Below are 20,104 nucleotides of genomic sequence, written 5' to 3' on the forward strand. Positions count from 1 at the left end.
GTTAACATGCTGCATGCTTTTAAGATGCTGGGGTGAACTAGATCAGATGGACAAATGCACACAAACACAGGGAAAATATGCAGACTCCTCACAGAAAAAAAAACATAGCCAAGAACCCAACCAGAGCTAAGCACCATGAAATGGCAGTGCTACTCACTGTGCCATAGTGGCAATAACAATTACTTTTGCACACATCCTTTTTCTGCCAAACCACCAAACATAGCCAAGTATCATGTGTAAGATCTACGTTTGTGATGATAAGTGAAAGGAAATATGGCCAGCTTACTCCTAAATACAATGCAAAAAAGTCCCCCCACTCACACTGACACAGCAAGGCTGATGATGTTTGTGCTAGAAAGTCAAATAAATTATAGCAAACTTGTTACTCTTACAACACACACACACACACACACACACACACACACACACACACACACACACACACACACACTGTGACTATTGTTCAGTAGTCATCAAATAACAGGAGGATTAATTCACTTTTATTTACCTCATCGAGGAGTAATTCATGCCTGTCACTGTCCTTGATTTCACAGAATGTCCCTGATTTTGCCTCATAAATTTCCTCTCTGCCTCGTAAAAAGTTTGCTTTCCTGGTAAAACATTCACGACTACAATAGGTCAATAAATCCTAACTTCAGAGTTCCATTCTGCTGCTTGTCCAGAAAATGCATGTTCATTTTTAAGTGAAGGAGAGTACTATTTTTAAAATGTTTCTGATTTTGAGCTTTTATTCTTCTGTTATTGGCTTTGCCCAGAATTCTTGAGCAAAGAAGTTAAGCGTTATGTTATCTGGTGTCTTGCCAATATTTATAAAACTTCCTGAAAGAGAAAGCCATCCCTGAAGATTTGAAGCATCAGTTCTTAAAATCCAAGGTATGCACTGAGACTGGTCAGTCTTGGCTGCAGACCTCTTTGTTTACCCTGTTTATGTTCATTCACTGATTACTGGTTTTATCCTATAGGGTCATATGACAACCCATTTTTGAATAAAGAGCGTAATCAGAAAATGAATCATTGTTTTTTTTTCTCCTCATTTTACCCCAAACAGTGTCACCTATTGTGGGGGCCCAACACAATTATGGATAATTAAGGGGGTCCGCTGCAGCCATGGATATTGCTGATGACTAAAGCTGGCTATGATGTTAGTTTTAGAGGAGAGAATGCCCACCAGCAAGATTAACTAATTCAAGGGCACTATGCCAGTGGTGGAACAACTTTATGAAATTGTGAAGCCTGTTACTTGAAATACAGTCACTATCACCAGAGACATATTTTAATTTTAATGGAGATATGAGAGTTATTATTACCCACCTGGTTTATTAAGTACACAAGATTGCTGTAGTAGCTTTTGTTCTTTTGACAAATATGTTACAAAATATCAAAATAAAATAACTTGCTGTGGTTGTGGACCACCCCCAGGACCTGGAGGTCCCCAGCAACCGCTGGGTTCGCTTGTGCCTAAAGCCAGCTATGTATAAGTGGATCTTCCAATAAAAATGGATCCAGTGTACTCAGGATGGGGCCAGAGTACAGCATTGATGCTAGTACCATCAGAAGAATTATTCACAAAAACTGGAACATTTTGTTGGACAATCCAGTTATCTATAGTCTAGTAGGAGATTCCCCCTTTTTATCAATAAGAGTTTCCGATTTGCAGGAAAGTTTGGAAAATGTGTGATTACTTCAGTGAGGTCATCATACCCTAAAATACGAAAAGGAGTATTTACTGATGTGTTTTGTATGATACTAATAAATTTCTGATGAATACTCCATACTAATTAGATAGATGTCAGAACAGACCTATGACAGCAAACAATATTTATAACTGTAATACAGAGGGTATGGTTTACATTGACACATTTGTAAATTGTGATTCGTTATAAATGGGAAAGACTAGTAGGTGTACTTCTCAAATGTACAGATTTTCACAGAATGTCCAGATTTTTGGCTTATATTTTTGGTCTGTTTCTCATGAAATTGTGGTTTTCTGGCAAATCATTGGGAAATCATTGAGGGCTGAAGTCAGAAAACAATGGCAGACATATGAGTTATAGACTTTATACCCTTCTGAAAATTCACACTAATGCAAAACATTTTATTCTATCAACTTTTGATGTTTGTAAAAACAATATTTAAAAAGTGTCCCTATTTTTGTGCCTTTGTCCCCCCCATTTTTCAGTCTTTGTTCAGATTTTTTGCTCATAGAGGTTGAGAGGTATGCTAGTAGGACAACATCATTATGCAGTAAAGGAGAAGGATTAGGATAATGTGTTGTTTTGGCACACTACTTTGTTCAGTATTTAAAAACATGCTTTTTTTGTTCTTGGCAATATAGAACTGAACATGAAATTGTCTTGAAATTCCTGCTTGATGGGAGGGAGTTATATTGGTACATTATATTAGCAGGTAGTAGTCCCTCTGATCTGAATGGTTTCTTCAATGTAAAGCCTAAATTAAAAACAAGAAGAGGAGAAAGGCTTTCAATTTTTATATTTAAAATGCTGCCATTTGCATTTTAATATGGGTGTTAAGTTTCTAAGATAATTTTCAAGTTAACAACAGATTGATTAAATGATTTAAATATTGTGTGTAAATGTATTTAATAAAAGGTTTAACGCAGATGGCTAACCGATATGTGGGTTTATTATGGATTGGATGTTTTATGCCACTTGTGTTCAGGGTGGACGTTTGATTTTCTTGTCTGTTGAAATCTGAGAATAAACTACAAAGTACAAAAAAACTAACTCAAGTAAAAAACTTTAACTGGTTGTCTCAGAAAGGTTCTTTCAAGTCCTTATGGTCTTTGCTCACGTTGTCTAGATGCACTTATACATTTACTTTTAAATCTAGAATTAGTCATCATGGTGAAAAACTACTTTGGTTCCCAATGAAGAACGTTCATGGCAGATTTTTCAGATTGGTTTTAATTCTGACATTTCGAGCTGAGCAGACATGCTGCTCACAGGTACCTTTTGTTCATGGCCCTGGCAAAATTTATGCATTCCATCGTCTTTGCTTCTTCCTGAAAAGGTACCTTTTATAAGTTGCATTATCTTTATTCAGAAAAGTGGCTGAGAACGTTCTCTGGAGTCTCCCAAGGCAGCAGACAGCTCTCGTAATCAAAATGGCAATTCTAACAGAAATAACCATGCTTTGTATGCTAACTGTGCATGTTTATCAGTTTCTGATTTAGAGAAACAGTAACAGATATTTATAAGCACAGACAAGAAAGGCAGTGAACATTGAATAAAAGCATTAAATATCGTGATTTAGTAATGAGTTTAGATGAGCAAAAACGTGTTATATCAAGTTCCAACAGACATAAGACCTATATATTGTCAAAATGGTATCAGAATAGTATCATATCTGTAGCAGAGTAAAAAAAAATTAAAAAAAAAAGAAATGCACAGCTATAATGACATACTAGTATGAATTAGCACAGCTGTTTATATCACTATATTTTTAGTTAGTTTCATTCAAGGTGAGCAGGAGATGGTTTCTGGTATGTGCTAGGTTTGCTGCAGCATAAATGATGATTGATTAACAATAAGAACTTTAAGTTGAGCAATGTTTAAGGCTCCTTCCACTTTATTGCTTTTATTTATCTATTTTACATTCTTTCGTTTATCATTTCCTCCCATACAGTATCTCTAGTCCTCTAATGACCATATTAGTCAACTTTTAAGAATGTATCGTCTTCTACCTTTCTCTGACCAGGAGAGTTTATTTTATTTGACAAGCATTCTTAATGTCTAGTTCAATACCCCCCCCCCCCCCACTTACATAAGCTGCATGCCACCTAGTAATGTTTTTGTAAGATGTTTATGACCAGTTATTTGCTTGCTTATGCACTTATCACAGAGGGATCTAGCAGTCCCTGCACTGCCATTTGTTTTCCTGTACCTCTTGCCTCTTCCTGTCCTCCTTCCATGCTTCTGACTGTATGGTTTGATAAAACTGAATCTCATGGTAGTGCAGTCATACATTGGTTTGCAGCAGCTATGTGTAGGTTTACAGCAGCTATGTATAGGTTTACCTTAAATAAAACTAGCTTTCTGTGTGTTACAATGAATGTGCAGATGAGTAGATTTATTCTACACATAGTCCTGCGTTTTAATGTCTGTCTGTAATTACATTCTCGGTCTAAATTTCTCAAGTCAGACACATAGGCTCTACTCTGTAAATTTGCTTTACAAGAATTAGACGTGTTAAAAAATTATTAAGTTTAGGACTGAAATGTAAAATGCTTACAAGCCGCACAACCGTCTGCCATTGGGTTTTGAGGACTCAGGCTTGTCAGTATTAAACTGTAGATCATAGCTTCATATTAATTCATTTAGCATAGTGCCTCTATACTTGTCTAATTCTGTCCCAAACTCATTCACAAAAAAGATTATATATTCCCCTTCCTTCCCTTATCTAGTTCCCATCAGAAGCAGTTAAAGTATGCCAGAATTCCACATTCACTTTTATACTTCCTCATTCCAATTTTTTTAAGCATTTCTCCATTCTTGTTTTCCTAGTAACTCTGTAAATCAGATGTGATGATAATTTTGGTAAAGACAATACAGTGTCATGGTAATTTGGATATCAAGTAATCCAGAATCCACTGCAGTAGTGATGTGAACAGCTCAGGAAAGAAAAAGCATTCTGTACACATAATTGTACCTGATATGAGCTGGCTCTGAAAACCAGGACATAATGTCTGGAGTTTTACATTGTTAATACACACACATACACACACACACTATCTAAGGACATAGAATATGAACAAAGAAGAACATTAAGCTTGCTTATGTATAGACAATGTAAAATGCACAATTCATATCCCTTTTTCTTTCTATGCTTCCCCCTCCATTTATGTACCTGTAGTGTAGTTTTTTGATGCATTAGTTTGTATTTTAAACATACATTTTAAGTTGCTACATTCATTCTTGTCAAATCCTTGTATTTCCTGTCCATAACGTCTTAATATATCATCCTAGTTGAAAACTATTGTGTCATATCCAAGATAGCTTACTTTTCTATTTAGGATTTCTGTTATATTACTTATGTACACAGTGAGAAAGACCTGTTCTGAAGCTGACTAAGAACCATCCTTTTATCTTATCACAAGCCATTTGTTATGATCCTCTGTGTATCTTTTCATATTCATGTTCTACTCATGCTATAGCCCTGAAACAACCTTACTACTCTGTTTGCTCATTGTAGGTAATCTGTCTTCTTCTTTGCTAAAATCTGTATAGGCCATATTGGCAGGCAATTCTAATGTATTAATTACCCCAGTTAACCTTCACTAACCACAGATGTTTTTTGCAGAAAATGAGAATTGTTTCTTCCAACTTGTTTTCTTGCACACATTACAGCCTTCAGGAGTATCCCCTAAACCTAAATCCATTACATATACCATCACTTACTTGGTGATTACAACTGAGATTAATTAAGCAAATAACAATTAAACATTTCCAGTTAAACCTTTCTTGTTAAGCTCAAATACGATTGAAAAACAACATACAAATGCAAAAGTTTTCAAATCATTGATCCATTAGTGAAACATCATTTAAAGGTATTAATATATATAAGATAACCTCCCAAAAATCCAGATAACGTCTATGTTTATTTCTTAGGGACTGAGTGTATTAAATGTATGTAAAAAATGTGTCTCTTTTTATTAAGCCAGTCTTTTAAGCTACACCTGTCCAGTATTACATTTACTCTTGATGCCGAAGAAAACAAGATTTTTGTAGTTATTACAGGGGTGGTATTGAGTTTGAAACTAGAAGTATTTTTGTTTTATGTGTGCAAACTGCATATTGGTGCTCATAAATTTATTGTGACAGCTTCTGTGTGGTTTTATTCATGTAGAAACTGACAGAACACAAACATCTTGCAACATACAGAGTGCCATAAGAATTGTTATTAGCATATTTGGCAATTCCTAAGAGTCTGTCAATATGAATGAGACAATAGAAAAACCTTCATGCATATAGACACACACACACACACACACACACACACACACACACACACACACACACACACACACACACAGCCCCTGGTAGTTTAGTCTATCCTCCCACCCCTGATCCTCATTACAATGTCAGTACCATAACATCACTATAGTGAGACATCTCTGGTGGTCTCATCAATTTATTGAGGCATATCTGGTAGTCCTAATCATTCCCCATATCCCTGCCACCATTATGAAGTCTATGCAATTACGGAACTTCAGTTTGTCACTGGTGTCCAGTGGTCCCCACCACCCCTGATCCCCATATTACGTTGGTGACACTATGGCATATTGGACTTTGTCCAGTGGATCCCCCCAATCCCAGTTATGCTGTTCTGTGCCTTACAGTACTTTATGGAGTATTCTCTGGTGTCCATTGTATTACCCCCCCCCCCAGGCACAGTTGTAATGTTGGTGTATCATGGCACTTTAAAGTTGAATCCCTGGTCTAGTATAGCCCCCTCACCCCCTGGTCCCCATAATAACATTGGTGCATTCACAGCACTTAATGCATTCTCTGGTATCCAGTTGATCCCCCTACCCCCTATCCATATTACAGTGTTGCTGCCATCACAGCACTTAAAGCATTCTCTGGTATTCAGTGGATCACAGCCCTTAAAGCATTCATTGGTATCTGATGGCTCCCTTACCTTCTATCCATATTGCAACATTGGTACCATCACAGCACTTAAAGCATTCCTGGTGTATGGTAGCTTTCCACACACCCCAATCCCCATTGTATCACTGCTGCTGTGATGGCAAATAAAGTAAGCTCTGGTGGTCTAGTGTATCCCCCCATGGCTCCTGTAATAATTTGGTGCTGGTGTTAGATTTTATAGATGTATCCTTTGTGGACTCGAGTATTCCTAACCTCCAATCTCTGTTTCGCTGTCAGTGATGAAATGACACTTTGATTGTCAGCCATAGTGTCTAGTGCCCCCCCCCCCAGACACATTCATGATCAGCATTGGAATATTTCCTTTTACCTGTGTTAACTACTGCAACAGGGTGGGGATGGTTGTACTACTCTACACAACTGAGTATTTCTTTAATTACTCGGCCATGTCGATGCCTTTCTGGTGGCTGTTCGGGGGAGAGACCACATGGCTAATTAAAATATGTCTCTCCTCATGAAATACCTCATTACCATTCAACATGGCTGTGGGCACAGCCCTTTGCCATGCTGCATGTCTTTGTAATGGACCATCATGCAGCATTGTGTAAGGATGCTTGTTGAATAGCAAAACGTAACAATGAAATGCACATCTCCATGTACACATCCCTGTACCGTAAGGAATGCAGCTATACAGTCTCTATATGCAGATCTCCATGTACACATCCCAGTACCGTAAGGAATGCAGCTATACTGTCTCTATATGCAGATCTCCATGTACACATCCCAGTACCATAAGGAATGCAGCTATACTGTCTCTATATGCAGATCTCCATGTAGACATCCCAATACTGTAAGGAATACAGCTATACTGTCTCAATATGCAGATCTCCATGTACACATCCCAGTACCGTAAGGAATGCAGCTATACTGACTCTATATGCAGATCTCCATGTAGACATCCCAGTACCGTAAGGAATACAGCTATACTGTCTCAATATGCAGATCTCCATGTACACATCCCAGTACCGTAAGGAATGCAGCTATACAGTCTCTATATGCAGATCTCCATGTACACATCCCAGTACCATAAGGAATGCAGCTATACTGTCTCTATATGCAGATCTCCATGTAGACATCCCAGTACTGTAAGGAATACAGCTATACTGTCTCAATATGCAGATCTCCATGTACACATCCCAGTACCGTAAGGAATGCAGCTATACTGTCTCTATATGCAGATCTCCATGTACACATCCCAGTACCGTAACTATACTGTCTCAATATGCAGATCTCCATGTACATATCCCAGTACTGTAAGGAAGGCAGCTATACTGTCTCAATATGCAGATCTCCATGTACACATCCCAGTACTGTAAGGAAGGCAGCTATACTGTCTCTATATGCAGATCTCCATGTAGACATCCCAGTACCATAAGGAAGGCAGCTATACTGTTTCTATATTTCCATTATTATCATATATAATCAGTTTGAATGGTGTTATCATTAACTGCTCATAGTATATTCCCTATAGCAGGTCTCTTGGTCTGGCATGTTTTAATGAGAATGTCATAAGTCATTTGACTAGTGTTATCTAAAAATCTAAAATTGGACTTTTATATTATTTTATTTTAGTAACGTCTTCTGTTTACAAAGATGAAAGCTCCTAACCTTTAATATTTTTACTTTTTTTTTTTTTACAATATATTAAAAGTGGTCTGTTAGTTGCATCAGTAGCTTTTGGTATTTTGGTTGTATGTTTTTTTCACATTGCCGGACTGTTTTCTTTTTTAGATGATTATGAGGATATGAAAAAGTGGGTTTTGAAATCGATGCTGATGTTAAAGGCTGTTTTGTGGTCAAAGGGCCATGTGATAAGTTAAATTTTCTTCAAGGTCAGTTTGTGTTATATATGGAAATTCACAGAGTGTGTCTTTCTTTTAATTATTTTTTTCTTTTAATAAGTAGTTTTAAGTAGACACACTCCACTTGCTGTCTCTCAAACCATCAGAGGGAGTTTCTTATATCTTGATTTTCTCTAGTCTGTGCCCAAAACAGCCCCAAACAGCATAAAGGATGGATATGCAGTGATGTAGTTGTTGGACATTGTCACTCTGTTATGGATGTGAAGATCCCCCTAACTGCCCCATCCATCTTTGCAGGTGGATGCCTCTGTCTCATCTCCAGCTTTCAGTCTTGGTATGAATTTCCTGATAGGAAGGCATGCTGTGTTTGGGTTCAGTTGTGTTCAAAGTTCGTCAGTTTCAGAGCACAGTACATGTTGTCTTTTGCCTTATTCCACTGAGGTGATTTATTTCCTACAAACAGCTGTATGCATCTCCTTACAGTATATTTTAAAAATGCTTTAAAGAAAAGCTTGCGTCAGCAAGTTTTGCACGTGATGATAATTGTAGATTTCTTAGATGATGAAGAATTGTACCTTCTCCTGAAAAATGGGTTTGAATTTCTAAAGTCTACACTATTTTTGTACGCGCATGAATGGTAACCTTTGTTGGATACTATAGCAGACCTTTTGTAATACGATACTACGTTTACATTGCTGTTTGCTGACTCATTTTCAGCAAGCTTTGAACATGTTGACATAAGTGGAAGATAAACTGTGTTTTCATGCCACTCTTCCGGCTTTTCTTATTTTACTTTGACTACAAAATGAATATGCCTGCTATCCATTTTTGATTGAACATTAATGTGCTAACATATGATGCACCAGCAGAAATCTGAGTAACAGTGTGTCAGTGAATGGTTCACAGAGGGCATTGCAGAGGCCCTATCTGGTTCATTAAAAAAACAAATACATCTTTTTATTGGTAAAAGCAGATTGATAGATGAAACAATTTTCTGTTTCCTCATTCTAAAATGCTTCTGGGGGTAATAAAACAGAAGGGTTTTAACACAGCTGTATTTATCTGAAAAAGTTAGAGTGTATTATAGCAATAACCCACGCCTGGGTGTGGGTAATGCTGGATTTACCCACGGTTGGCGTGGTTTGGTCCCAAGGGCGAAGCCAGAGGGACAAAACAAAGCCAACCGTGGGTAAATACAGCATTACCCACACCCAGAAGTGGGTTATTGCTATTATACTATGACATTATTTAAGAAAAGAAACTATTATTTTTCTTAAATAATGGCATAGTATAATGCCTGTTTACTGCCCTTCTGCAGATGTCTGGCATCCGCAGCAGTTCTGATGTACTGCGCGCCTGCGCAGTACATCAGAGTTGAGCAAAAGCAACGGAGAAAGCAAGATCTCCGTTGCTTTTTTTTTTTTTACTGTTTCGCTATGTTAAATGGGTTTAACATAGCGAGACAGCTTTAAAATAAGCAACGGAGATGTCCGTTGCTTATTTTAAAACTGTCTCACTATGTTAAACCCATTTAACATAGCTAAACAGTAAAAAAAGCAATGGAGATCTTGCTTTCTCCGTTGCTTTTTTTTAAAACCTGTCTCGCTATGTTAAATGGGTTTAGCATAGCGAGACAGCTTTAAAATAAGCAACGGAAATCTCTGTTGCTTATTTTAAATCTGTCTTGCTATGTTAAACCCATTTAACATAGCGAGGCAGTGTTTTAAAAGTAGAGTTATACTAATGGAAAAAAGTCCGGGCGACCGGACCTTTTTCCATTAGTATAACTCGATTTACAATGTGCACGCTGGCCAATCAGCGTGCACGTTTTGGGGGGGGTCATGGTATAATAATTCTGTTGTAACTGTGTGTTTTAAAAATTTGTTATGGTCAAACAGAAAAAAAGAATATATTAACTTTTAATACAGAAATAGCCAGATATCCTAGTACACATATAGTCAGGTATGTCATTCCTTTTCCTGTGATTAACTTCTGAAGCAACAGCAGCTGTTTATCAGGTACTGGCATATTGTTTTTCATCTTTCATACACTTACAGGTTCAAGGAGTTTATGAAGGATGACTTAGAAAGTAATGTGCTAATAGGTTACAACTCCATCACCAATCTGTCACCTTTGTGGGAGAATCTTTCACTAAGCATTAGCTGCAGGTATTAGGTGGAGTTGCAGTTCGGAGGACACTGCCATGTGTCCTTATCAACAGGAAATAAATTAACAGGCTGTGAGCAGTAGTACAAGAAACTTCACTTATAGGAATGTGCCAAGATTTTACCTATGTTCTTCTGAGGAGAAATTGGCTTGCATTGTTTCACATTCTGGGGAGTATGGCCTGCCCAGTTACAAACTTTGGGAAATGTGATATAGCGTAATCATTCTGAAGAATTGTTCAAGAGGAATCTTGACCAATGGATGGGAGATCGCAGATACACCCCAGGGGTTACCTCAGTGTCACTGCTCGACAGAGGCACAGCAAAATAATGGGCATAGTTTCTCCAAACTAAAGGGGTGGCGTAAGCCACAAAACTATGGGCTAGGCTTATAAATGCCCTCGGGCAGATAGCCTAGTATGAACCTATGAACCTATGAACCTAAGAATACAGCATGCTCTTTGACCCATGAGTGGTCAGTAGAACGTATTGAAATGAAGGCACATCATGGGTTAACCTAGGAAAAGACCAAACTCTCATTTACTCAATCGCATGGCATGCATACTTATGGATTCTATAGAACCTGAATGATTAGACACTACTGTGAATAAGACAGACTTTTCCAAGATGTTGTATGATACCAAGTAGCACACCGAGTTAAATCACTTTTTGTTAAGGTCTGTTGTTCAGCAAATTACTTTACAGAAAGTTTCCAGCAGTACACCTAACCATTTCACTGACTGAGGTCACTATTCAGGAGTCCTGAGTGATAGAATTTAAAGGCCAGACAGCCTGGGATCCTGCTCACTCCATAATGACAACATTAAAAGGAAAAAAAAATCTGAAGCAGGGATTGTAACTGTGATGGTACAATGGTTAGGGAAAGATAGGGAGGCAACATCCAAGGCACAGTACAAACAATATGACAGTAGTATTTGTGTTAATGTTCTAATATTATTTTTCATGCATGCTGGGCAAGAAGTGAGCTGAATAAATATTTACAGAGCTGCTTGACATTAATACCATTTCACAGAGATTTACTGGATCTACTTAGCTTCTTCATCTGCAGGGCATGCTGGACAAGCCTAATTCTCGGGTTTCTAGAGGCCATCCTCGGGTTATTACAAAATCTTACAGAGCCTGTTGCAGCTTTTGTCTAAAATGGTGCCCTCGGGACCATTTCCATTAACATTACAGGGGGCTGTTAATGAAACACTGTACATGCGATAAACTTTTATCTTGAAGTCTGACACCTAATAGCCATCAGGGAAATAAATGTAAGACCCAACCAAAGACACATTTTTCACTCTGAATAAAATCACTGTGAACTATTATGCCATATAATTTTCAGAACACAGCATAGTTGAATGTTCAGTCATCTATAAATATTGTTAAATGCTAAGCAAAACTAATTGATGAGCTTTACCCATAAAGTTGTCCTTACTGATTAGAGTTTTAGACTACTAGCTAAGAGATTTCCAGCTGTCCCAACCACTCACTGATTACACCCGAAATGTGTTTGATTATGGCAACTTCCCAAACCTCTTCTTCAGCTATTTGTAAAATAAGACCAGGGAATGTTCAGTACATATGTAGAAAGCAGACAAAGGAAAGATTTACACAAACTGTTAGATCAAAATTTTTATTTATTTCTATTTCTTTTGTTTACCCGTTTTTTGTTTTTCAATTAGGTTTAGTCATAAACCTCTTTGCATCCCAGGTCCAGGGAGAAAAGCTTCAACACAATACGAATATTTTTAATAAAAGACATTTCGTAATATACATGAACAAACATTAAGTAACTTACATTAACAATTACAGACTTATTTTCTAATGAGATTACATTCATATAGAATAAAAGCAAATTATTACAGTGTAAAAATGGTTATGCATAGTAGATATTGGTTGCTGATGCACTGCATACATAATTAGCGATGACAGGTTTTCAGACAAAGGCAAGGTTTTCCTTTTACCCACCTCAGGAAAAGTAACATCACAGACTTCACATAATTCAAATGTCCCACTTCATAAGATATCTATTTATGGTATTCTCACAAAATATTGTCCATAATGAAGTATGCCTGTTTGGCTTCTGTGTGTTAGAAAAACTCTTAATGATAATGTACATCCTTTAGTGAGCATGCAGAACATATGTATTGTTTATATATCTCTCATCTCTTGACAAAGAGGGGTTTGACACTGTCTTTGCTCACAAATTCACTCACACACACTGGCCAGTACCTGCTTAAAATATATGCATTTCTGGTCCAGTACATAGAATAGCAGTAACAGAATCAAATGTCATACATTCAGTCCTTTTATTAAATAAGTCAACAAGAAAGGAAATCTCTTGAGTCTTTTCTGAAAATTGAACCCAGGACCCCTCACATTAAATGACAGGCACAAGCAGCGAAGGTCTGCAATGTGAATGCGGCCTTAGTGCATTAGCCTTATTTTTCAGTGGGCAGCATTTGGTTTGTGCTAGCATAATTTGTTATTAAGTCAGTACAGTTACTTACTCATGAAATTAACAGTGTATTTTCATGCCTTCTAATGTTCACCACTCCAAACAGCCTTTAATATCCTTTTCAGCTCTTCAGTGTAGTCATATCTTCATCTGCTTTAGTGAATATTCTCTATTTTCTAGCATTTGCAGACTTTGATCTGATTGTTTCCTAAACATCTTTGTTTCATACAGTGACTATACACTCTGCTCCTCACTTACCTCATATTAATGTGCATATGTTGTTAATCTTCTAAAAACTATGGAAACACTTTTAAGCCTGTTTAATTTCTTTCTGCAACACTGAACCTTTTTGCCATTCTAAGCACATTCCCTGTCTTCCTCATTTATAAGATTCTACCTGCTAGAAAAAAAAAAAAACTCCAAAAATCTGGGCAGTGAAAACTTTGAACAATCAAGGTGAGTTCTCAATACACAATGGATTTATTTGTTGAACACCCAGAATGTACAGGTGTCACCAGAGAGGAGCACACCCACGCACACCCACACACAGCTACATACACACACACACACACACACACACACACACACACACACACACACACACACACACACACACACACACACACACACAAACAAGCACATGCAAAGTCCAAAATTCATACTGCTGTAAAAGCATATACCCACTGCCTTACAAGATATACTGCTGCAAAAGTCTGTTAAAAAGCATGTGCTGCAATAAAAAAGTCACTCAAAAATGAAAAGCTGCTGTAAGTGTTCCAGAGAAAAGAAACAGCTTTAGCAGGGAGCACTAGGACATGCTAGATCTCCAGTACATGCAACATATCTGGACCTGATCACGGCCTTTGAAACTATTCCCCATGTTGACATCATTAACAAACTGGTAAATCTGAATACAATTCCTTATGTTAGTTAGCTGACAGAGCCCATGTGATTAGAGTCACAGGTGCTATTTCTGAAAGCAAAAAGGGTACCAGTGGTGTTCCATGGGGATCAGTGTCGGGACCTCTCCTACGTAGCATCCATTTCTCAGACCTTCAAGCCAACACTCCTGGCTTGTGCTTATCTGTGTTTGCAGCTGACTTTAACTTTGGAGTTGTTATTCACTTTTTTTCCATTGACTCATAATTGTTCCATGGGTTCGATAATTTCAACTGAAAATAAATGTGATAAAAAGGTAGTATAGTTAATTTTGGTAAAAAAAAAAATCCCATACCATATAGGTGATCCATCACTCCAATCAGGCACTGTTGTAACAGAGCTAGGCACTCTTGTTGATATTGCCTTATCTTTTGACTTTCATGTCTCTGCAGTAGTTTGGAAAACCTTCTATGTGGCTCATCTAATTTCCAAAGACATCTCTTCTAGATCAAAGGAAGTCTTAATTCCCCTTTACTTTTATTTCATTAGAATCCTTATTGGATTTAATGCCCATTTTGACATACATTTGTCTAAACATATCACTCATCCTTAGATACTTCAGAGGTTCTTAACTAAAAAGATCAGTGGCCTCAAAAATCTTAGTTATTAAGACAGACTGAGAGATCTCAGTTTCTTATAGACTTTTCCATGTCTGACCTTTCTATCCAAGAAGGATCCAACCTTTCTTGACATTCTTTTCCTTTACAAAACACATCCTCAAATACCAAGGTAAAAAACTTCACTGACAGACAAATAAGGTGTGTTGGCATGATAGATTCATATCTCAATGTTTTCCCCACTTCTGGAACAAATGTCCAGATATCAAACAGAGTAACACCCTTGGGTGGCTTCAAATCCCCCAAATCTATCTAGTATTGCCCTCCTTTAGGTTGAAGGGAACATCTGAATATGGGTTATTGACTAGCTTAGTACTTAGCTATGAACCTATGATTTTAAAATATATTTAGAAGGATGCTGTGAAAAAGTATTTAATATACAATATATTTAAAATTGTGAGGCAAGTTTTTAAACATAAAGAAGATAGACCATGGATATGTGGGGAGGTTGATAGCCTTAAGGAAGAGTTGTGGTAAAGGATAATTTTTTTCATGTTTGTGGGAAATATTGTTGGAAAGGTGTCAGAAAGTTTTGATTAATATGATGAAGAATATTGATAAGATTATTACAAAAAAAATCAAGATATGTTTTCAGAGGAAAAATGACCTAAAAACAAAAGAAGAGAAACTGGATGTGATTTTAATTTGTAAGTTATTATTATTATTATTATTGTTGTTATCATTGTGAAACCGCGGTGATGCAGCGGTAGCATTGTTGCCTCACAGCAAGAGGTTCTCCCATTCGATTCTCGGCTGGAGCGCCTTCTGTGTGGAGTCTGCATGTCCTCCCCGCGGTCGAGTGGCATTTGAAAGACATGCGTAGAATGGACGTGCCTTCGATGAAGGTTGGGCATCGAGCTGGCACCTCGGCAGCCATAAAAAATCTACTGCCAATCATTATCGGACTGGAGTTCCACTGTGGCGACCCCTAACCAGGAAAAGCTGAAAGAACTACATTGTTGTTATCATTGTTTTAATCGCTTTACTAATAGGTGTATATTTGTTAAAATGGTTTTAATTCACAAAGATTTATGATAATATGCAAAATTAATGCATGACTTTTTTTTTCTTTTTATGTATGTTCAGCCTTATACTAAGGTGAAGTTTTAATACAAAATCTGTGATCAGCTACTTGTTTTGATAAGTTCCACAGGAATTTTTATATTCGCCTCAGTTACTACCACCTGAAAAAAATGGGAACTTAGTTTAATGTCTCACCTGAGTGATGGCACATTTGAACTGCTGTGTACATGGAACCAAGAGCTATCATCTTTGTGTCTGCTGTTCAAAGCCCATATTGTTAGGGAATAGCTAATGTGTTGACCTCAGAAGACATTGTTACCACCCCCTGTAATTTGAGTGGATATCATGTGAGGTTCCTGGTTTCCCCCAGGGGATACAGAGACATTACGCATCCCTAAACCATCCCACTGGGATAGGAGAGTTGACCATTGGCTACTTCATCCTGTCTCCCCAGTCTGCCTTATAAAATAGTTTGAGTACCTTCTTAAACCTGGGATGTAACCATTGCAAATGAACACCCTGTATCTGTGCCACTAGGCTGAGTTTTCCAGCAGAAATATGTGCAGCAATAAACACTATGCAACAGAAAGGCTTCCTAGTTAGTCCATGTACTCTTTGAGATTCGAGAGGGCTGGCCACACATCTCATGCCGAGTTGTCCTATTCTGAATCCCTTAGCCATAAAAAAGGTCAAGAAGTACAAACTGTTAAAGAGTAAGTTAAACATACTTCAATGGTGCCATCATAATCAATAATCTCTCAGTTTGTTGACAGGAATATATCAATTATGACAGATGAGTATGCAGCACTGTGCCATTAAGTTTGCCATTTCTAGTGCATATATTTATAGGGGAGCAGGCAAAACACTAACAACATCCATGCTATTCAAATGCACTTGACTTTGTATACCTCACAGATGCAGTTGTCTTAAAACTTACAACCTGTTTAAAACCCAAGACGTAGTGTTTTATGTAACAGAGTACTATAGAAGGACAATTTAAGGAAATATTTTAACTGACAGTCTTGAAAGAATTGTAATAACATTTAAAAAAGTGCTATAATCAAAAAAATGTTTAATTTATTTCTGATTTCCCTTTTTTAAAGTTAAGACAGATTATTTTATTTTACTTGTTTTGTACTCTAGTTTGGTTTAATTTATTTATTTGATAACTAAGTGAACGGTTCTGTCTCAAATGACTTTCCAGACATGATTTGGGCCATAAGTGTAAAGGTAGGTATAATCCATATGGATAAACTTTAGTGTAGCCAAATAACTGAAATGTTTTGGAGAGATAGAAGAAAGTGCAGTTCACCAAGAAGACCCACACAGGTATGGAGAGGACACTCTAAACTCCAAAACCACAGTAACTTGTCGGCAGCACTAGAGCCTGGAGCTTTGATGGACAGATCATATGGGGCACAGCTGAAGTCTTCATTATTTAGAAGTAGCAGCAGATGTTAGAAAGCTACTTCCTCTTGTTTAATATTGTTTATATTATGAAAAGGCACTATATTAATGACAGAGAAAAGCAAGATATGTTTTCTTTCCTGGGCATTTGCTGAAACATAATTGACAAGTTAAAAATAAGTTTTAGTGTATTGAATGCCCCAAGTCACTAGAAGGTCTTTGTAATAACATCAATTGCTTTCAGCAATGAAAACAAATTATATGCATCTTGTACAGGATGAACTTTATGAAGATCACTTAATCACTGAAGTGGTTTGAAGTGGAAAAGACATTTTATTTACTTTTATTTATTATTTCACATTAGATTACCAGGAAAGTCCTAATGGGCATAAACTGCATTTTCAGTGGAGGCCCAGGAAGGAAATCTCCATATACATTATACACTTTAAGATGCATAATATTAATATACTAATTGTATATAAAAAATGACAATGAAATGAACAGTCATAAAAAATAAGAACAAAATATGCAGCTATCAGCATACTATACATACAAGATAAATGCATTTTAAATAAGCAAAATATTGCAATGAATATGAATAGTGGGAACTACTGCAGTTAATGTGTCTGCAGAAGGAGAAATGGAACAACATGGTGTCCAAAAGTAGTGAAAAGTTTATTTAATGTAGCTAAGTACTTGGAAAACACCTACTATTTGTATGACATGGAGGTATAGTCACCAAACGCTTCCTAATTCAATCCCTTCTTCACAAAAAAGAGGTTGGAGCATATAGCATTCAGCATGAAACAATGTTTGAAGAAAAAAATATTTTCAGTGATATTGAAATTGAAGAGCAAATATGTATTGGCAGAAGAAATGAACAAATCTACATCTAAGATAGAAATGTAACAGAGAGGCTGTTAAAGGCATCGCCTGAAAGACAAACAGCAAAGTGGTGCCTCGTTTGTCAGCTGTCAGTATTCTGCAGTTATTGAAGTGATATTAGGAAATCACCTGCTGCAAACTGACCTTTTCCACACTTAGCTTAATATTAAGTCTCTATTCCGACAGCTTTAAAAATGCTTAACATGATTTGAAAGTCTGTGGACTTGTTAGTACTGTTTCATGATTTGTGCACTTCTGTCTTATAAAGATATAAGTACATCTCAGTAGACAGTGTACTGAGACTTGGGAGCATGTCTTGAGTAGGACAGTAGAATTTCTATAAATATGTGAATGACATTTTTACTCTATAATGCAGAGACCTTAAGTGGCTCAGATATAATGATAGTTTAGAGGCAAAGTATGTGGAAATGTCACACTGAGTGTCAAATGTACCAAATCCAATCAGTCTAAATTCATCTGCAGCTCATATTTTCTTGCTATCAAAAGCATCACATTGGTCATTTGGACAGGGTATGGTTTAGTGTACAGCATTTTAATAAGTTCATAGTTAGAGTTTATAAGTGAACCATATCCATATGCTTAGGAAACCCTAGTGTATTTGACTATTAGTCGAGTAAGTTAACTGGCCTGTTCCAGACTCATTTGAGTCTAGAACTGGGCCAAAGTACCAAAAAGAAAGGTTAAATACAGTATATAAGGCAGTTTAGAGTAACCAGTCAATGAGTATCGTTTTGAGAGGATAGTAGAAAGTGGCACGAACAAGAAACACACAGACACACACACACACACACACACACACACACACACACACACACACACACACACACACACACACACATACACACACACACACACACACACACACACACACACACACACACACACACACACACACACACACATACATACATGCACACACACACACACACACACACACACACACACACACACACACACACACACACACACACACACACACATATTAAGCAGAGATTAGGACTGAAATCTTGCCAAAGAAGATATAAGACAGGGGTCTTACTCACCGGGCCATGGTATATTCCAGTTTTTTACTTGCATAAGTTGTTGCCATGACCCAGTTGCTTCCTTGTAATGTTAGGCACCTCTCCTGTGACTATTCCTTGCCACCTAGGTTAATTCCCTGTGAAAACCCCTCTTGCCTGTATTTATAACTTGTGAGTATTTCTGGTGTCTGAGGTCTCTTACTTGTAAACGTTTCCTTGTGGCACAAACCTGTGTTTTGTTCTTGCTCCTTGTGTCCTAATGTTACAACCTGTGACAATCCCTTGTATCTCAGATGTCTTAACTAAGAAGAGTCCTTGTGTCTCGGCACTTTGGCTTGCTATTATATCATGTACTCCTAATCATTGCCTTATATCTGTTCCTTGTTTCCCAGAGCTTTCATCTGTGAGTATTCCCTGCCTTCCATATGTCTTCTTCGTCAAGATTCTTATAGCAGAACATGCTCTGGAAAGATATTCCTTGCATTCCATATATCTGCCAAGTAATTATTCCTGTCTCTTACATCTATTGTAAGCATACTGTATATCCCAGACTATTTCCCTGCACTCATCTTTTCTTTCTAGTAGATCTTTGCTGAATTGTTAAAGAATCAACATATTTTGTCTGTGTTTGTGTCTTAATTTCATATAGAAGCAATACTGTTTACTTGGAAATAAAACTGATTAATTTATTTTGTTTGCTTACTCTACATGTGTACTTCGTCATATATGTATATACATATAATTGTACATAACAAATGCCTATGTGGGCATTGCCCATTTTCAATGAAGTCCTAGGGTTAAAAGCTCAAAAATATTTAAAAAGTTACAAGGAAATATTCTGCTTAAAATACATTAATATGCACAAAATATGTAAATAGGATGAAAGGGGCATACATACTAAAATCCTGCAATTTGGCAGTGTTGTAAAGCAAAGGGATGAAGTGACTACCAAAACTAAAAAGAATGGAACTCACTGTAAAAACATGTACTCTAAGGAAATGAATTAAGGAAGTATGGAAAATACAATACCTGAGATGCATTCTAAACCT

At 37.1% G+C, this 20,104-nt stretch overlaps 1 protein-coding gene across 4 annotated transcripts in view; it reads left to right on the top strand.

Annotated features, from left to right (window-relative positions):
• Positions 1-20,104, top strand: part of TENM2 (teneurin transmembrane protein 2) — a 1,770,657-nt gene that overhangs the window by 112,112 nt on the left and 1,638,441 nt on the right. The window lies entirely within an intron of this gene.

Source organism: Protopterus annectens, chromosome 4.part0 (genome assembly GCF_019279795.1).
Source record: "Protopterus annectens isolate FY-2018-M chromosome 4.part0, PAN1.0, whole genome shotgun sequence".
Lineage (NCBI taxonomy): Eukaryota > Metazoa > Chordata > Ceratodontiformes > Protopteridae > Protopterus > Protopterus annectens.